The sequence below is a fragment of the Balaenoptera physalus genome (assembly GCF_965194825.1).
Source record: "Balaenoptera physalus genome assembly, chromosome: 16".
NCBI lineage: Eukaryota > Metazoa > Chordata > Mammalia > Artiodactyla > Balaenopteridae > Balaenoptera > Balaenoptera physalus.
In genome coordinates, this window is record NC_138898.1 from 39,792,734 (window position 1) to 39,801,531 (window position 8,798).

Sequence of the window (8,798 nt, forward strand, 5' to 3'; positions counted from 1 at the left end):
CATGAGACGAAAGAGGCCTTTCTGAAGTCCATTAAAGATGATTCATTACTATTGGTCATACACATGTTTGTGTTTTATTGCTTAAATGCATAAATCATACATTGGCAACTAATTGTATCTGCCACACTATTTTAGGCCCTGGGAGGACTAGAGAGGTACAAGATGTGATTATTATTCTCAAGGAAAGTCGAATTCAATTAGGGAGACAAGATGGCCATGTGTGTGATAGTTAGAGACAACACAAAAGCATATGATTAAGCAGCGAGTTGCAATTACAGGCTGTGAGTGCTGTAATTCTCTTAGCTGTGACACAAGAGGTGTTGTGGAAGCAGCAAAGCTTGAGACAGGTCTTGAAGGACTGGGGCAGTTGGAACAAGTTGAGGAGGTGTGGAGAGGTCATTCTAGGTTAGGAGAATGGCATGCACGAAAAGCACGGAGGTGAGAATGCACATGAATGTCTATGACACCTCAAACAGAGCAGCCTGCTAGATTGGAGGGTTTGGGCAAATGAGTGAGCACTAAGATGAAAGAAAACAGAGCCAGAGAGAGGAAACAGGCTGTTCCAAAATCATGCATTCATCTTCCTCTCAGTTCTGTTACAAATCCATGTTAGATCATTCTGTTTTGTCCATTTGCTTACTGTCATTTTTTAAAGGCATAATCTGTGTATATAGCACGGTGCTGGGGGACATGGTCTGTCTTAGTTTGTGTTTCCCCAGAGGCAGACCCTGATACAAGGAGTCCAGGGCAAGTCATTTATTTGGGAGGTGATCCTAGGAAACTCTAGAAGGGGGTAGAAAAGTGAGACAGGGAGGTAAAAGAAGGCCATAAGGGGTGCGTCATCAAGATATTTACCAATGTGGGCAGCTGGAGCTTAATTCCACTAGCAATGGAACTCAGTATAGGATGTGCTTCAGATGGTCCTGCTTGAGGGGTGAGGGAGTTGGGGTATTTATCCACCAATCCCTTTCAGTCACTGGTCGAGGGCTGCTATTGAGGGCATTAACTCCCGAACACTTTAAAAAAAATTTTTATTTTATATTGGAGTATATGGTTGCTTCCATGTCTTGGCTACTGTAAACAGTGCTGCAGTGAACACCGGGGTGCATGTATACTTTCGAACCATGTTTTTCTCCGGATATATGCTCAGGAGTGGGATTGCTGGATCATATGGTAGAATTCGGTAAAGTTGAAGGATACAAAATTAATACACAGAAATCCCTAACACTTTTGTACCAGAAAAAGTCTACAAGCAGAAGTTGCAGGTGTTTGCAGTAGGCAATTTTGGTGCTAATATGTCAGTATTTTTAGCCTGGAAGTTGGAGATCATGCATTTTAGTCGCCTTGGGCTGCTATAATAAAATACTGTAAACTGGGTGGCCTACAAACAACAGACGTTTATTTCTCACAATCTGGAGGATGGTTGTCTGAGATCAGGGTGCCAGCATGGTCAGGTTCTGAAAGCCCTCTTCCAGGTTGCGGACTGCTGACTTCTTGTTGTGTACTCCCATGGTGGGAAGAGGATGAGAGAGTTCTTTGCCATCCCTTTTATATCGGCACTAACCCTGTTCCTGAGGGTTCCACCCTCATGACCTAGTTATCTCCCAAAGGCCCCACCCCCAAATATCATCACATTGGGCTTAGGGTTTCAACATATGAATTTTTGGAGGTCACAGATGTTCGGTCCATTGCACTGTGCTTCACATCCTCAAATGAAGGTCAAGTCACCCTGGGACCAAAGTCCTTGACTAGCGGTTATTTACTGTCTCCCATTGCTTCCCATGTGTTACCATGGTCTGCTCTGATGCAGAGCAAACTTTGGAAGGACAGCTGTACAGTTTGGGATGCAGAAGCATGAGGGAGAGTTTTAGTTATAATACGACTCTACCTGGGTTGGTTTCCTTCTAGTTCAAGGAATTTCCAACACAGATGTGAGCGAGATTAATAAATATGATAATGGCTCAAATTTGAAGGATCCAGAACAATGATTCTGGGTTGGACCCTGGGTTTTTAGTGGAGAATATGTGTCCGTGAACTGAACCCATATTTTAGTTTTCATGGGAAAACTCAGATGGCATCATTAAAAATCAGAAAACAAAATATCCACCCACCATCCACCCTTCCCCCAACACACATCCCTTCCCCTGCCCTCCATGACACGTAGCATTTCCACAAGCTACTTGGGAAATATAAATACATTCAGGGATTTAGCTCAGTAATTTATTTTCTCTCCATCTGCAGCAACACTTTATGCCAGTCGTGTTATGATCCAGTGGGAAAGAGATCAGTTAAAGAGAAACCACAGTAGAGAAAGCATTTAAGAACAACATTCTTGCTTACTAAATTTTAATTTTTAAAATTTGCTTTGGGTTGTGTTCAGTTAATAAAGAGAAGAAAACAAATAAGAAAGGAAAACAAAATAACATTTTGTTTTTCCATATGCCTTTGTGGAATCCTGGAATTGAAAGAAATCTTGAAAGGCCATTTTAATGGTCTTAACTTTCTGTCAATATTTGTTGAGTTGAACCAAAGTTATATTTCATATGAGGGATAGACAGAAGACTTACAGAGAGATTAAAGCTCCCTCAATAAACTGGTATTTGTCTGTCCATCCATCCATCCATCCATCCATGCATGAATCTTCTTACCATTAGAAAATTCTTTTATTCCAAGTGCTGTCAATGCCAATTCTTTTTCAGTACATGAAAAGGAAGAAAATCTCTCTTTATTACAGAACAGATTTTAGAGCAGGAAGACGATTTCTGCTGAAATCGATTCCTGCCGAAACCTGCATCAGTGTGAGTTAGACTAATTAATTACAGCATCTCTCTCTGATAAGGGTTCGTGTCTGGGTATCTCAGACTAGCTTTTTTCCCCTGGATAATTTTCACTCCCCCTTTGTAATCTAACTGGTACTTTTACTACATGTAAGGTCAGAGGTTTTTTTCTTTTTTGTTTTTTAAAATATTTTGACATAAATGAACAATTTTGGGAGTGCACATGAATGATCTGAAAGATGTAAAAGATGACTTAAAAATGGAAAGTCATGCTCATAGATAAGAAGAAAATAAGATAAGGATGCCAGTTCTTTAATTTATAAATTTTATGTAATCCCAATAACAAGAAGATTATTTATTAAAACTAGGCAGCTGATTCTAAAATTTATTTAGAAAGGTAAATAATTAATAATGACATTCTGGAAAATAAAAATAATGAGTGGTGACTATTAAATTTTATAAAAACTTATTAATTAAGGCAGTATGGTACATGCGTATGAATAAGAAAACATCATTGGAACAGAATAGAAACTCCAGAAATAGACCCTAATACACATAAGAATTTAAAATAAGATGAAGGTTGCATCTAAAGTCAGTGAAGAAAGATTATTCAATGAATTAGGTTAGGACAACTAAATAGCCCATCACACCTTACAGTATGATAAGTTCCAAATGAATAAAATAGTTAGATGTTAAAAAAGAAACCATAAAAATATAAGAAAATGCAAAAATTATAACTATAGAAGGGGGAAAGTCTTTCTAACGATGACAGAAAATCTGTAAGACATAAAATCAAAGATTGATTAAAAATAAAGTGTTTGTAGCCAGTAAAAATCACCAACATCAAAGTTAAAGAGAAATGACAAACTGGGAAAAATATTGTAATTTTGTCAAAGTGTTAGTTTCTGTATGCTATGAAGAAGGCACACAAACCAACAAGAAAATGACTAATATCAACTAAATAATGAACATAGAATGGTTTACACAAAAGGAAATTGATAAGAAAAATCATTTACTTTGCTTATGAAAAGAGAAATGCAAGTAAAGCTAAACTAAACTAAGGTACAATTTCACCTGTCAAATTGGCAAGACTTGAAAGTTGGTAATGCCTGGTGTTGCCAGTGCTGTAGGTGAATGCAGACTTCCAAGTGTAGCGGCGCGTAATGTAAATGGCAGGGGTCAGCACACCACAGCCTGTGAGTGAAATCCAGCCTGATGCCTGTTTTGGTACTGCCCATGAGCTAAAAACAGTTTTCACATTTTTAAATAGTTGAAAAAAAATCAAAAGAATAACATTGTGTGTCATGTAAAAATTATATAGAATTCAAATTCCATGTCCTTAAATAAAATGTTATTGGAACTAAGTCATGCTGATTTCTTTGGTTGCTCTATGGTTGCTCTTGTGCTCCAATGGCAGACTTGAGTAGTAACAACGGAGACTGTCTGGACTGTACAGCTGAAAATATTTACTTTTACTTTTTCTATAGAAAAAATTTGCTGAGCCCTGCCCTACAACTTGGCAATATCTATCAAAATTATAAGTCCCCTTTGACCCAGTGAATTGACAGCTAGGAACTTATTCTGTAGACGCACTTGCATATGTGTAAAATGACACATGTCCAGGATACTTCATTACAACATTGGTTGGTAAAAGATTGGAAATGACCTAAACGTCTATCAGTAAAGGACTGGCTGTGTAATTATAGTACATCCACATAGTGAAATACTATGCAGTTATAAAAAAGAATCTACATGCCAAAATGGAATAATCTCTAAAATACATTAGAATTTTTAACCATGTGATTATCTTACCTGTTCAAAAAAGGTTTTGAAAAATTCCCTTCCCTTCTCCCATTCAGTTATTCTCTATCTCAATACCTGGTAGTATTTTCTTCATACCATATCTCCATCTGAAATTTTTGTTCCTCTGTTTACTTCTCTAGTATCCTTCCTAGACTAAAGACTCTTCAAGATTGGTGACTTTGTCTGTATTGCGGACTGTCCCAGTGACAGCACCTGAGCCCTATGGAATGAAGCACCAGCTCCCCATCGCTTAAGAGGCAAGGATGTGGGGGGTGGATGGCATATATATGGGCAAGGGGCTCCCTTAGGGAAGAGGGACCCCAGTGAGAGTCCATGCAGGATTCTGACAGTGGGAGTCATAATTCTATAATCTTTGAACCCTCCAGTAAATCCAGTCTTCTGCTACCACCATTATCACAACTGGAGACCAAAGATGCAGTGAGAGAAAAACCAACAGTCAGCAAGTGAAATAAACGGAAGACCTTGCTGTTTCACGTGTAGCTCCTGGTGTTAGATATTCTATTGTGCAGTGTAGTTTGGAACAGAGGAAAATTAGAAATAATCCGAGTGTCCACTGACAGATCCATGGTTGGGAAAATGCTGGAGTGCCTTGCAGATATTAGAAGGAAGAAGAAAGACCACTATAAATTGACTTGGAAAGATGACCAAGAGATGTAAAGTCAAGAAAGCAAGTTATAAAATAGTTTGTGTGATATAACCCTGCTTTTTAAAATGTTATGCATAAGAAAAATTAAAAACAATGGAGAAGGCCACTCTGTTGGCAGTGGTTGTTTCTGGAGGCCTGTGAGACGAGGAAATTTCACTTTTTATGTTGCATATTTATGTAGTGTTTGAATGTTATTAATGTTTATAAATTTCTTGTGGAATTAGAAAGAATAAATGAATCTATATTTGTATTTAGCTCTGTGTATAAATGTCTGAATTCCTGACATGGGAACCTTATAATAAGGAATACACATAACTTATCTAGAGAGCCCAGCAAAGAATAAATGACAGGAGACTAAGGTTTGGAATCTGGAAAGGAAGGGTGCCCATCAGGATTCATGAAATATGACTCTTGGGAACTAGAAGAGTATATTCTTTTGACATTGGTTCCCTAAAAAGAAATCGAACAGGGCTGGAGATGTGGGAAAGAAGGATGGTTGTCAGAATATAGGGGCCCTAATGTTGAAATAATAATCCAAGGACTAAAGTGGCTCCAGGATGGAGTTGAGGAGCCATGTCCATATACCACCCCCTATAAACACCTGCTGTCTTTGTTATTATGTCCTGCTCTTATTTTCTTAATTTTTCCTGATGCAGCTGAGACAACAAGACAGGGTGGTCCAGGGCTGGGAGTGGAGACACCTGGATTCCAGTCCTTCCTCTCCCCTGGACTTGCCCTGGGACTTCGGGTTGTCCACAACCTTCCTCATTTCCTCAGTTTCCCATCCCCAGCAAGGGACTGACCATGTCCTCATGGTCTCAGATGACGGTGTGTATATCATGGGATATGGATTTTTCTTAGACAAATGTTTGCTATAAAAGTGTGTGTGGATTGACATATACACTAATATGTATAAAATGGATAACTAATAAGAACCTGCTGTATAAAAAAATGAATAAAATTCTAAAGTTCAAAAAAAAAAGAAGTGTGTGTATGTGTGTATCTAATCTTAATTTTTTTCTGGCATCCTACCCAGAACTTTCTATCATATTTCCCCTTTGCATCTTCACTCTGAGGGTCATCATGCAATGGTAGGGCTGGAGGATGACGTTGAAACCATCTGGCTCAAGTCCATCTGTTTCCAAATGAAACCCAGGGAAAGCTGAATGTCTTGGTCTGGACAATTCTCCAACTTCAAGCTGCACAGGAATCACCTGGAGATCTTGTTAAAACACAGATCCTGATGCAGTAGGTGAAGGGTGGGACTGAGATACTGCATTTCAAACAAGCTCCCAGGAGATACTGATGCTGCCGTTTCCCAGCCCGAACTTGGGAAACCAAGAGTACAGGATACAGAGCTTCTCAGAGGCAGAGGATGACCTTGGCCCAAATTCCCCCACTCACTGTCTAGTGCTGTTTCCTACAGGGGACATAATTACTAATCCGTTTGTTGTAAGACCTAAAGCTACCATCTATCTGAGAAATTTGTGTCAGAATCACTTGGGGGAACTTTAAAATTTGGGAGCATCTGGGCCTCTCTCCCAGAGTTTCCATTTGGTTACTACAGGCTGAAATCTGGCACTTAGTATTTTTGTAAGACTCCCTGATTATTTTGATTTATTCAGCTCATGACCAACTTTTGGAAACCACTGTCTAAGTCATTTAGGAATATTGAATTATATCTGGTCTGATCTGAGTTTTCAACTTTATTTTAACTTGTTATTTTGTTAGTGCTTATTGAGTCCCTATATATTTCTTGTCACTTCCTTAACCACTGAGAAGAGCAATATACAAAAAAAAAAAAAAAAAAGAAAAAAAGAAAGAAAGAAGGTTAGAGTATATTAACTCCCATGAAACTAGAAGGATAAAAAAGAAAATATAGGAAAATGATAGAGGAGAATACAAAAGTCAAATAAGACACTCTCGATCTTATAAAAATCAAGGAAAAATAATATACTAAGCTAAGTATGCACACAAATGTTCAGTGCAGCCAAATAAAAACAATTCAGAATTTACCATCTATGGGTAAAGAGATGGCAAGACTGTGAATAACTTATATACAGTGGAACACATCATATTCACATTTACCTTATGTAAAGTTGCCTCTACAGGCTTAATAGAAAGGAGAGGGTTAGAGAAAAAGAACTGTAAAGTGTGGACAGTTTTGTCCACTGTTCCCTTAAATGAGCAAGGGGGGCTTCCCTGGTGGCGCAGTGGTTGAGAATCTGCCTGCCAATGCAGGGGACACGGGTTTGAGCCCTGGTCTGGGAAGATCCCACATGCCGCGGAGCAACTAGGCCCGTGAGCCACAATTACTGAGCCTGCACGTCTGGAGCCTGTGCTCCGCAACGAGAGGTCGCGATAATGAGAGGCCCGCGCACCGCGATGAAGAGTGGCCCCCGCTTGCCACAACTAGAGAAAGCCCTCGCACAGAAACGAAGACCCAACACAGCCATAAATAAATAACTAAATAAAAATTTAAAACTTTAAAAAAAGAAAAAAGGAGCAAGGGATGCTGAGTCAGTCAGACCCACTTCCCGTGCACCCCTCATAGTATAAGCAGCTCGTAATGCTGAGACTGATTGTTGGGTTTGAAGATAAACTCGAGCCAGTTTCTTCAGTGATCTGTTTGTATAACAAAGGAAATACTAACTGTATAAAAAAGAAAATAAAAAAAATTCCCTTTGATCAAAAAAAAAAAAAAAGAAAAATCACACGCATTTATGACTGTCAATACAGAAACACACACAGCCACCCATGCACAACTCATACATATCCTGGGTCTGGGGGCGAGTCATTAGAGAAGATATATTTTAGACTGCAAAGACCCTTGGAAAACCTTTTCTAGAAACGCATTTACTGCCACCTCCATTCTCCTTGTGTGTTTGGATTAAGACAACCTAAGTATCATCTTAGAGTAAAGAACACCTAGACTTTATTCTAAAAACCTATGTTCCAAAGATTTCTGAATGTTTACTCCTGTTAACTTTGGGCAGATTTTCTCTTTTTTGTCTTGTTTTTTGACTCTTGTGACAACCAAATAATAGTGGGATTTGCTCTCTCACCATCAACATCCACATCACAATCTGGTTGGGAAAATCATTCAAGAGCAGCCATCTGCTGGGGGAGCCACGTGAGCCTGGGAGGTTGCACCTCAAAAAGGAATGCTCACGTTTTGTGTGTTCTCTCAGTCCTCTACGGCTCTATACTGTTGCTTCCTCTAAGGTGCCCACAACAAGGATGGATGAATCTATCTTCACACAAGCACAGTTCAGAGGCATATCTTTTCCAAGCTTCTCAGAAAGAGTTGTACTTTGTTCTAGCACCTGACCTCCAGCAACAAGAGACTTTTTCATTTTTTATCAGCATTTAATTGCAATCACTGCTGTTTTATGACCTGACAAAGGCCTTCATCTCCACGGTTTGGTCATTGTTTCCTGCTCTTTGGTGGGGCTTGATGATCACCTTCCCTCCCAATGTTCATAGAGGTGTTAGCCCAGATGAATTTTCTAGCCTGCAACTGGGTGAGGCAGTGGCTGAATCACGTGAGT

The 8,798-nt window shown here is 39.2% G+C and overlaps 1 protein-coding gene across 8 annotated transcripts in view; it reads left to right on the forward strand.

Annotated features, from left to right (window-relative positions):
• Window positions 1-7,044, forward strand: part of LOC309644496 (adenosine 5'-monophosphoramidase HINT2-like) — a 137,769-nt gene extending 130,725 nt beyond the window's left edge. For 6 of the 8 annotated variants that reach the window (XR_014254453.1, XR_014254454.1, XR_014254455.1 and 3 more), the window contains one exon: window positions 4,721-7,044. The gene's annotated coding sequence lies outside the window, so the exon portion shown is untranslated. The remainder of the gene's footprint in view (window positions 1-4,720) is intronic. The other 2 variants (XM_082428243.1, XM_082428242.1) reach the window with 2 other exon arrangements.
• The last annotated feature ends 1,754 nt before the right edge of the window (window positions 7,045-8,798 follow it).